The 10916-nt window shown below is 44.6% G+C and overlaps 1 pseudogene; it reads left to right on the top strand.

Moving 5' to 3' along the window:
• The first annotated feature begins 4199 nt into the window (after nt 1–4199).
• The window catches only part of LOC124020747, a 114390-nt pseudogene continuing 107673 nt past the window's right edge, over nt 4200–10916 (top strand).

The raw sequence follows: 10916 nt of genomic DNA, 5'->3' as shown, positions 1-10916 counted from the left end.
CGCCTGTCCAACATCACTACTCTGGACGGCTCTGACTTAGAATACGTGGACAACTACAAATACTTAGGTGTCTGGGTAGACTGTAAACTCTCCTTCCAGACCCATATCAAACATCTCCAATCCAAAGTTAAATCTAGAATTGGCTTCCTATTTCGCAACAAAGCATCCTTCACTCATGCTGCCAAACATACCCTTGTAAAACTGACCATCCTACCAATCCTCGACTTTGGCAATGTCATTTACAAAATAGCCTCCAATACCCTACTCAACAAATTGGATGCAGTCTATCACAGTGCAATCCGTTTTGTCACCAAAGCCCCATATACTACCCACCATTGCGACCTGTACACTCTCGTTGGCTGGCCCTCGCATCATACTCGTCGCCAAACCCACTGGCTCCATGTCATCTACAAGACCCTGCTAGGTAAAGTCCCCCCTTATCTCAGCTCGCTGGTCACCATAGCATCTCCCACCTGTAGCACACGCTCCAGCAGGTATATCTCTCTGGTCACCCCAAAACCAATTCTTTCTTTGGCCGCCTCTCCTTCCAGTTCTCTGCTGCCAGTGACTGGAACGAACTGCAAAAATCTCTGAAACTGGAAACACTTATCTCCCTCACTAGCTTTAAGCACCAACTGTCAGAGCAGCTCACAGATTACTGCACCTGTACATAGCCCACCTATAATTTAGCCCAAGCAACTACCTCTTTCCCAACTGTATTTAATTTATTTATTTATTTTGCTCCTTTGCACCCCATTATTTTTATGTCTACTTTGCACATTCTTCCATTGCAAAACTACCATTCCAGTGTTTTACTTGCTATATTGTATTTACTTTGCCACCATGGCCTTTTTTGCCTTTACCTCCCTTCTCACCTCATTTGCTCACATTGTATATAGACTTATTTTTCTACTGTATTATTGACTGTATGTTTGTTTTACTCCATGTGTAACTCTGTGTCGTTGTATCTGTCGAACTGCTTTGCTTTATCTTGGCCAGGTCGCAATTGTAAATGAGAACTTGTTCTCAACTAGTTTACCTGGTTAAATAAAGGTGAAATAATAAAAAATAAAAAAAATAACCTAGTCCTGATAAACTAGTCCTGTATGGGTAATAGTCTAGTCCTGATAAACTAGTCCTGTATGGGTAATAGTCTAGTCCTGATAAACTAGTCCTGTATGGGTAATAACCTAGTCCTGATAAACTAGTCCTGTATGGGTAATAGTCTAGTCCTGATAAACTAGTCCTGTATGGGTAATAACCTAGTCCTGATAAACTAGTCCTGTATGGGTAATAGTCTAGTCCTGATAAACTAGTCCTGTATGGGTAATAGTCTAGTCCTGATAAACTAGTCCTGTATGGGTAATAGTCTAGTCCTGATACACTAGTCCTGTATGGGTAATAGTCTAGTCCTGATAAACTAGTCCTGTATGGGTAATAACCTAGTCCTGATAAACTAGTCCTGTATGGGTAATAGTCTAGTCCTGATAAACTAGTCCTGTATGGGTATTAGTCTAGTCCTGATACACTAGTCCTGTATGGGTAATAGTCTAGTCCTGATACACTAGTCCTGTATGGGTATTAGTCTAGTCCTGATACACTAGTCCTGTATGGGTAATAGTCTAGTCCTGATACACTAGTCCTGTATGGGTAATAGTCTAGTCCTGATAAACTAGTCCTGTATGGGTAATAGTCTAGTCCTGATAAACTAGTCCTGTATGGGTAATAGTCTAGTCCTGATAAACTAGTCCTGTATGGGTAATAACCTAGTCCTGATAAACTAGTCCTGTATGGGTAATAGTCTAGTCCTGATAAACTAGTCCTGTATGGGTAATAGTCTAGTCCTGATAAACTAGTCCTGTATGGGTAATAGTCTAGTCCTGATACACTAGTCCTGTATGGGTAATAGTCTAGTCCTGATAAACTAGTCCTGTATGGGTAATAACCTAGTCCTGATAAACTAGTCCTGTATGGGTAATAGTCTAGTCCTGATAAACTAGTCCTGTATGGGTATTAGTCTAGTCCTGATACACTAGTCCTGTATGGGTAATAGTCTAGTCCTGATACACTAGTCCTGTATGGGTATTAGTCTAGTCCTGATACACTAGTCCTGTATGGGTAATAGTCTAGTCCTGATAAACTAGTCCTGTATGGGTAATAGTCTAGTCCTGATAAACTAGTCCTGTATGGGTAATAACCTAGTCCTGATAAACTAGTCCTGTATGGGTAATAGTCTAGTCCTGATAAACTAGTCCTGTATGGGTAATAGTCTAGTCCTGATAAACTAGTCCTGTATGGGTAATAGTCTAGTCCTGATACACTAGTCCTGTATGGGTAATAGTCTAGTCCTGATAAACTAGTCCTGTATGGGTAATAACCTAGTCCTGATAAACTAGTCCTGTATGGGTAATAGTCTAGTCCTGATAAACTAGTCCTGTATGGGTATTAGTCTAGTCCTGATACACTAGTCCTGTATGGGTAATAGTCTAGTCCTGATACACTAGTCCTGTATGGGTATTAGTCTAGTCCTGATACACTAGTCCTGTATGGGTAATAGTCTAGTCCTGATACACTAGTCCTGTATGGGTAATAGTCTAGTCCTGATAAACTAGTCCTGTATGGGTAATAGTCTAGTCCTGATAAACTAGTCCTGTATGGGTAATAACCTCATCCTGATAAACTAGTCCTGTATGGGTAATAGTCTAATCCTGATAAACTAGTCCTGTATGGGTAATAACCTAGTCCTGATAAACTAGTCCTGTATGGGTAATAGTCTAGTCCTGATAAACTAGTCCTGTATGGGTAATAGTCTAGTCCTGATAAACTAGTCCTGTATGGGTAATAGTCTAATCCTGATAAACTAGTCCTGTATGGGTAATAGTCTAATCCTGATAAACTAGTCTGATACACTAGTCCTGTATGGGTAATAGTCTAATCCTGATTAACTAGTCCTGTATGGGTAATAACCTAGTCCTGATAAACTAGTCCTGTATGGGTAATAACCTAATCCTGATAAACTAGTCCTGTATGGGTAATAGTCTAATCCTGATTAACTAGTCCTGTATGGGTAATAACCTAGTCCTGATTAACTAGTCCTGTATGGGTAATAACCTAATCCTGTACTCTGTTTTATTGTAGCTGCTGACTGACGTCACCGTGAGAATAGATTAAAAACACAACATCAAATAATACAACAGAATAAAGCCACGTGACAATAACAGGTCTAATTCACCCTGTGTGTCTGTTATTAGTGTGATAAATCTATTCCCGACGTGCTGTGGTGACTTCCTGTTTGCGTCATTCTCAGCAGGAGGATTGTTTTGAATGGAAGGAGAACGGTGGACAGCCTGAGCATTATACCGCTGGTATGTGGGCACTGGGAGGCAGCTGTTTGTCGCCAGGTCCTACTGTATCCTACTGATCCTACTGTACTTATTCACACGGTTGACGCTGCTGTGGTATACGCTCTCGTGGCAGGCATGTTTGGCGGATTTCATTTATTTTATTGGCTTCTTCCGTGAAACCGACCCCGCGCTGTTGATCGCGGATTGGCTATCTTTTCAGTCTGATATTATATCCTAGGCATATGATTGGTGGACTTGCTAGTGCGCTATCCTCCTCAACCGTGCTACGACTATCCGGTGTGAATCCCATCCCATTGGTTACTGTCCCTGTCAGTCTGTACACTCTCTCTTGTGATTGGTGTTATGACAGCGCCGTGGACCTGCCCAGTCGTACCCGTCTGGTTGTGAGAGGCTGAGCTCTCTTCCTGGTCCTGCTGTCCACCGTGCGCCCGCCCTGACATCAACTTCCAAGGAGGAGCAGCTCGTCGGTTCGCGTGCGCTACTGCGGTACTGCAACCCCGGCTGCTATGTGACTCCATCGGGGGAACTTGGTTTGAATTAGCGGTCCGGTTATACCAAGGATAGGGTTCTGGTGCACCGTAGGTCATTGGAAGTGAAACGAGAGGTGCAGATAGGGTGCGAGGGTCTTCGACAGTGGAGCGTGGCAGCAGGAGGGGGATTTCTCTCGTTCCTATCAGATCTGCCTACAACCGGGGTCTGGCGTAGAATATGGCGGAACATCACTCTGTTTCCGATAGCAAGCATAAAGCTTCCGCTGCGAATATCGGAGCTTCTCTCTCTGGGAATGGACGGACCAGTCCAGTCGGGGACCGTCGGTAGTAGTCCTACGGGGCTCTCTCCACCGGGATAGCTCAGCCGGCAGGGTGGCAGTCCTTACTTTCGTTTACCATCCTGTTTCTGGCCTGGCTGGCTGGTTTCAGTGCCAGGCTCTTCGCTGTCATCCGATTTGAGAGCATCATCCACGAGTTTGACCCTTGGTGAGTAAAACAGTAACACGATCATTCACATCGATAATGGAGAATGTAGACAACTACCGCGCTACTGGAAATATATGCTGCTCTATCTGATCTAGCTCTGATTTCATGTTTGGCAACACAGCAGACAGAGCAGCGCAACATTTTGTATAAACTCAGCCACGTATCCTTTGTAGTAGTTCCAGAGTGACGATACATTGTAACAGTAATTGTGTGCATGTCGGATCCGGAGCAGAGCGCGCGTCTTCATAAAGAGGACAATGGTGCGGTGTGAGTGACACAGCGGATTGAACACGGAAACAAGAAGCAGCAGCCTGAAGAGTAGCCTATAGCCGACCTATCCTATCTATATGCATTTCCTCATTTACTATCCAACTGTTTGGCCGGATCTTACATAACAACTAGACGTTTACAGTTAGCGGTTTATTCCAGGATAGACTAATAATTGACTATTCGGCCATAGGCAGAAATATGCATTTTTGACTTGTATAACATGACGATGTCTATAGGCTATAAATCAAATAACTGACAACTACCGTAGTGCACTACTTGGGGAATTAGGGTGCCATTTGGGAGTCACTGAAGTCTGTAGGACTCTGTATTACATGGAGATTGACAACTATGACTATTGCTTCAAGACGAGTGGGGAAACAGTCTGTTAGTGAGAGGAGAATAATGAATTTAGTCTATGACTATTGGCATTACGATAGGAATTGTGCCTATTTGATGAGACTGAACGGATTTTCTAACTGTAGAACCTGTTGTGGAGAACTAGGAAATCGTCAGTCAGACCAATGCCTCCTTCTCCTCTGAGAGGAGACATTGTGAGAGGAGACAGTGTGAGAGGAGACAGTGTGAGAGGAGACAGTGTGAGAGGAGACAGTATCCGAGGAGACAGTATCCGAGGAGACAGTATCCGAGGAGACAGTATCCGAGGAGACAGTATCCGAGGAGACAGTATCCGAGGAGACAGTATCTGAGGAGACAGTGTGAAAGGAGACAGTATCCGAGGAGACCGTGTGAAAGGAGACAGTATCCGAGGAGACCGTGTGAAAGGAGACAGTATCCGAGGAGACAGTGTGAAAGGAGACCGTCTGAGAGGAGACGGTATCCGAGGAGACAGTGTGAGAGGAGACAGTATCCGAGGAGACAGTATCCGAGGAGACAGTATCCGAGGAGACAGTGTGAAAGGAGACAGTATCCGAGGAGACAGTGTGAGAGGAGACAGTGTCCGAGGAGACAGTATCCGAGGAGACAGTGTGAAAGGAGACCGTCTGAGAGGAGACGGTATCCGTGGAGACAGTGTGAGAGGAGACAGTGTGAGAGGAGACAGTGTGAGAGGAGACAGTATCTGAGGAGAGTATCTGAGGAGACAGTATCTGAGGAGACAGTATCCGAGGAGACAGTATCTGAGGAGACAGTGTGAAAGGAGACAGTATCCGAGGAGACAGTGTGAGAGGAGACAGTGTGAAAGGAGACTGTCTGAGAAGAGACAGTATCCGAGGAGACAGTGTGAGAGGAGACAGTGTGAGAGGAGACAGTCTGAGAGGAGACAGTATCCGAGGAGACAGTGTGAGAGGAGACAGTGTGAGAGGAGACAGTGTGAAAGGAGACAGTATCTGAGAGGAGACAGTATCCGAGGAGACTGTGAAAGGAGACAGTGTGAGAGGAGACAGTGTGAGAGGAGACAGTGTGAAAGGAGACAGTATCTGAGAGGAGACAGTATCCGAGGAGACAGTGTGAAAGGAGACAGTATCCGAGGAGACGGTGTGAGAGGAGACAGTGTGAGCGGAGACAGTCTGAGAGGAGACAGTCTGAGAGGAGACAATATCCGAGGAGACAGTGTGAGCGGAGACAGTCTGAGAGGAGACAGTCTGAGAGGAGACAGTCTGGGAGGAGACAGTATGACAGGAGACAGTATGACAGGAGACAGTCTGAGAGGAGACAGTCTGGGAGGAGACAGTATGACAGGAGAAGGTCTGAGAGGCTATTGCCCAGCTAAAGCCAGTATTGTATCATCTGTTGACAGTGATGTTGTTGTTGTATAATGACACTATGGAATTAACATTGTTTCATGTCAACTGTTTGATGCAGTTAAGATCAAGACTAGAGGAAAGACAAATACTAATTATGTTCTCTCCAGACCCTGTTCTGATACACCTGTATTACACCTGTATTACACCCGTATTATACCTGTATCACATCTGTATTATACCTGTATTACATCTGCATTACACCTGTATCACATCTGCATTACACCTGTATTACACCTGCATCACACCTGTATTATACCTGCATTACACCTGTATTACACCTGCATTACACCTGTATTACACCTGTATTACACCTTCATTACACCTGTATTACACCTGTATTACACCTGTATTACACCTGTATTACACCTTCATTACACCTGTATTACACCTGTATTACACCTGTATCACACCTGTATCACACCTGTATTACACCTGTATTACACCTGTATTATACCTGTATCACACCTGTATTACACCTGTATCACACCTGTATTACACCTGTATCACACCTGTATTATACCTGTATTATACCTGTATCACACCTGTATTATACCTGTATTATACCTGTATCACACCTGTATTATACCTGTATTACACCTGTATTACACCTGCATCACACCTGTATTATACCTGCATTATTTACATTTACATTTAAGTCATTTAGCAGACGCTCTTATCCAGAGCGACTTACAAATTGGTGCATTCACCTTATGACATCCAGGACTAGAGGAAAGACAAATACTAATTATGTTCTCTCCAGACCCTGTTCTGATACACCTGTATTACACCTGTATTATACCTGTATCACACCTGTATTAAACCTGTATTACACGTGTATCACACCTGTATTATACCTGTATTATACCTGCATTACACCTGTATCACACCTGTATTACACCTGTATTATACCTGTATTACACCTGTATCACACCTGTATTATACCTGTATCACACCTGTATTATACCTGTATCACACCTGTATTACACCTGTATCACACCTGTATCACACCTGTATTATACCTGTATCACACCTGTATTATACCTGTATCACACCTGTATCACACCTGTATTATACCTGTATCACATCTGTATTATACCTGTATTATACCTGTATTACACCTGTATTATACCTGTATCACACCTGTATCACACCTGTATCATACCTGTATTATACCTGTATCACACCTGTATTATACCTGCATTACACTTGTATTACACCTGTATCACACATGTATCACACCTGTATTACACCTGTGTTATACCTGCATTACTATGGGAACCAACCTACACTACACAGAGTACAATATGCATGTGAGGTTATGTTTTAGTGAGGTCGGAGTTGGACACAAAGAAACATATTACTACATAGTAGATGTGGTGATTGTTTTAACTTTTGGTGCTGTGTGTCCTCCTCTTCACCAGAGATCCTCTGGTGTTGCCTGCTGACTGACTAACAGACAGAGAGGATACATAGTGGATGAGCATCACCGTTTCCCTGTTTCTGGTGTCTGTGATGCTCTTTACTGAAGACATGTAGGACCCAGGTCCTCATGTTCCTTCAGAGAGGACATCTGAACAGAACCTCTTAATACCCAGACAGCGGTGGCTCTTGGCAGGGCAGCAGGGAGGGGGGGGCTGTGGTTTTAATTATAGCGAAGACAACTGGAGCGTTTTGTTGTTGCAGACTCAGGAAAAGTCCAGACACGAGGCGAGAGAAGCAGAATAAGTCGAGCCTGATTTTGAGAGCCCATGGGGGCGTACCAAATAGACATGTTGGTGGGTTAGTGTTCCAGTCAGACATGTTGGTGGGTTAGTGTTCTAGTCAGACATGGTGGTGGGTTAGTGTTCCAGGCAGACATGTTGGTGGGTTAGTGTTCCAGGCAGACATGTTGGTGGGTTAGTGTTCCAGTCAGACATGTTGGTGGGTTAGTGTTCTAGTCAGACATGTTGGTGGGTTAGTGTTCCAGTCAGACATGTTGGTGGGTTAGTGTTCTAGTCAGACATGGTGGTGGGTTAGTGTTCCAGGCAGACATGTTGGTGGGTTAGTGTTCTAGTCAGACATGTTGGTGGGTTAGTGTTCTAGTCAGACATGTTGGTGGGTTAGTGTTCTAGTCAGACATGTTGGTGGGTTAGTGTTCCAGTCAGACATGTTGGTGGGTTAGTGTTCTAGTCAGACATGTTGGTGGGTTAGTGTTCCAGTCAGACATGTTGGTGGGTTAGTGTTCTAGTCAGACAACATGGTGGTGGGTTAGTGTTCTAGTCAGACAACATGTTGGTGGGTTAGTGTTCTAGTCAGACAACATGTTGGTGGGTTAGTGTTCTAGTCAGACATGTTGGTGGGTTAGTGTTCTAGTCAGACATGTTGGTGAGTTAGTGTTCTAATCAGACATGTTGGTGGGTTAGTGTTCCAGTCAGACATGTTGGTGGGTTAGTGTTCCAGGCAGACATGTTGGTGGGTTAGTGTTCTAGTCAGACATGTTGGTGGGTTAGTGTTCTAGTCAGACATGTTGGTGGGTTAGTGTTCTAGTCAGACATGTTGGTGGGTTAGTGTTCCAGTCAGACATGTTGGTGGGTTAGTGTTCTAGTCAGACATGTTGGTGGGTTAGTGTTCTAGTCAGACAACATGGTGGTGGGTTAGTGTTCTAGTCAGACAACATGTTGGTGGGTTAGTGTTCTAGTCAGACATGTTGGTGGGTTAGTGTTCTAGTCAGACATGTTGGTGGGTTAGTGTTCTAGTCAGACATGTTGGTGGGTTAGTGTTCTAGTCAGACATGTTGGTGAGTTAGTGTTCTAATCAGACATGTTGGTGGGTTAGTGTTCCAGTCAGACATGTTGGTGGGTTAGTGTTCCAGTCAGACATGTTGGTGGGTTAGTGTTCCAGTCAGACATGTTGGTGGGTTAGTGTTCTAGTCAGACAACATGGTGGTGGGTTAGTGTTCTAGTCAGACATGTTGGTGGGTTAGTGTTCCAGTCAGACATGTTGGTGGGTTAGTGTTCTAGTCAGACATGTTGGTGGGTTAGTGTTCTAGTCAGACATGTTGGTGGGTTAGTGTTCCAGTCAGACATGTTGGTGGGTTAGTGTTCTAGTCAGACATGGTGGTGGGTTAGTGTTCCAGACAGACATGTTGGTGGGTTAGTGTTCTAGTCAGACATGGTGGTGGGTTAGTGTTCCAGTCAGACAACATGTTGGTGGGTTAGTGTTCCAGGCAGACATGTTGGTGGGTTAGTGTTCTAGTCAGACAACATGTTGGTGGGTTAGTGTTCCAGTCAGACAACATGTTGGTGGGTTAGTGTTCCAGTCAGACAACATGTTGGTGGGTTAGTGTTCCAGTCAGACAACATGTTGGTGGGTTAGTGTTCCAGGCAGACATGTTGGTGGGTTAGTGTTCTAGTCAGACAACATGTTGGTGGGTTAGTGTTCCAGTCAGACAACATGTCGGTGGGTTAGTGTTCCAGTCAGACAACATGTTGGTGGGTTAGTGTTCTAGTCAGACAACATGTTGGTGGGTTAGTGTTCCAGTCAGACAACATGTTGGTGGGTTAGTGTTCCAGTCAGACAACATGTTGGTGGGTTAGTGTTCCAGTCAGACAACATGTTGGTGGGTTAGTGTTCTAGTCAGACAACATGTTGGTAGGTTAGTGTTCCAGACAGACATGTTGGTGGGTTAGTGTTCCAGACAGACATGTTGGTGGGTTAGTGTTCTAGTCAGACATGTTGGTGGGTTAGTGTTCCAGTCAGACATGTTGGTGGGTTAGTGTTCTAGTCAGACAACATGGTGGTGGGTTAGTGTTCTAGTCAGACATGTTGGTGGGTTAGTGTTCCAGTCAGACATGTTGGTGGGTTAGTGTTCTAGTCAGACATGTTGGTGGGTTAGTGTTCTAGTCAGACATGTTGGTGGGTTAGTGTTCCAGTCAGACATGTTGGTGGGTTAGTGTTCTAGTCAGACATGGTGGTGGGTTAGTGTTCCAGACAGACATGTTGGTGGGTTAGTGTTCTAGTCAGACATGGTGGTGGGTTAGTGTTCCAGTCAGACAACATGTTGGTGGGTTAGTGTTCCAGGCAGACATGTTGGTGGGTTAGTGTTCTAGTCAGACAACATGTTGGTGGGTTAGTGTTCCAGGCAGACATGTTGGTGGGTTAGTGTTCTAGTCAGGCAGACATGTTGGTGGGTTAGTGTTCCAGTCAGACAACATGTTGGTGGGTTAGTGTTCCAGTCAGACAACATGTTGGTGGGTTAGTGTTCCAGTCAGACAACATGTTGGTGGGTTAGTGTTCCAGGCAGACATGTTGGTGGGTTAGTGTTCTAGTCAGACAACATGTTGGTGGGTTAGTGTTCCAGTCAGACAACATGTCGGTGGGTTAGTGTTCCAGTCAGACAACATGTTGGTGGGTTAGTGTTCTAGTCAGACAACATGTTGGTGGGTTAGTGTTCCAGTCAGACAACATGTTGGTGGGTTAGTGTTCCAGTCAGACAACATGTTGGTGGGTTAGTGTTCCAGTCAGACAACATGTTGGTGGGTTAGTGTTCTAGTCAGACAACA

The sequence above is a fragment of the Oncorhynchus gorbuscha genome, unplaced genomic scaffold (assembly GCF_021184085.1).
Source record: "Oncorhynchus gorbuscha isolate QuinsamMale2020 ecotype Even-year unplaced genomic scaffold, OgorEven_v1.0 Un_scaffold_897, whole genome shotgun sequence".
In the NCBI taxonomy this organism is placed as follows: domain Eukaryota; kingdom Metazoa; phylum Chordata; class Actinopteri; order Salmoniformes; family Salmonidae; genus Oncorhynchus; species Oncorhynchus gorbuscha.
This window is presented reverse-complemented; position numbering and strand designations above follow the sequence as displayed.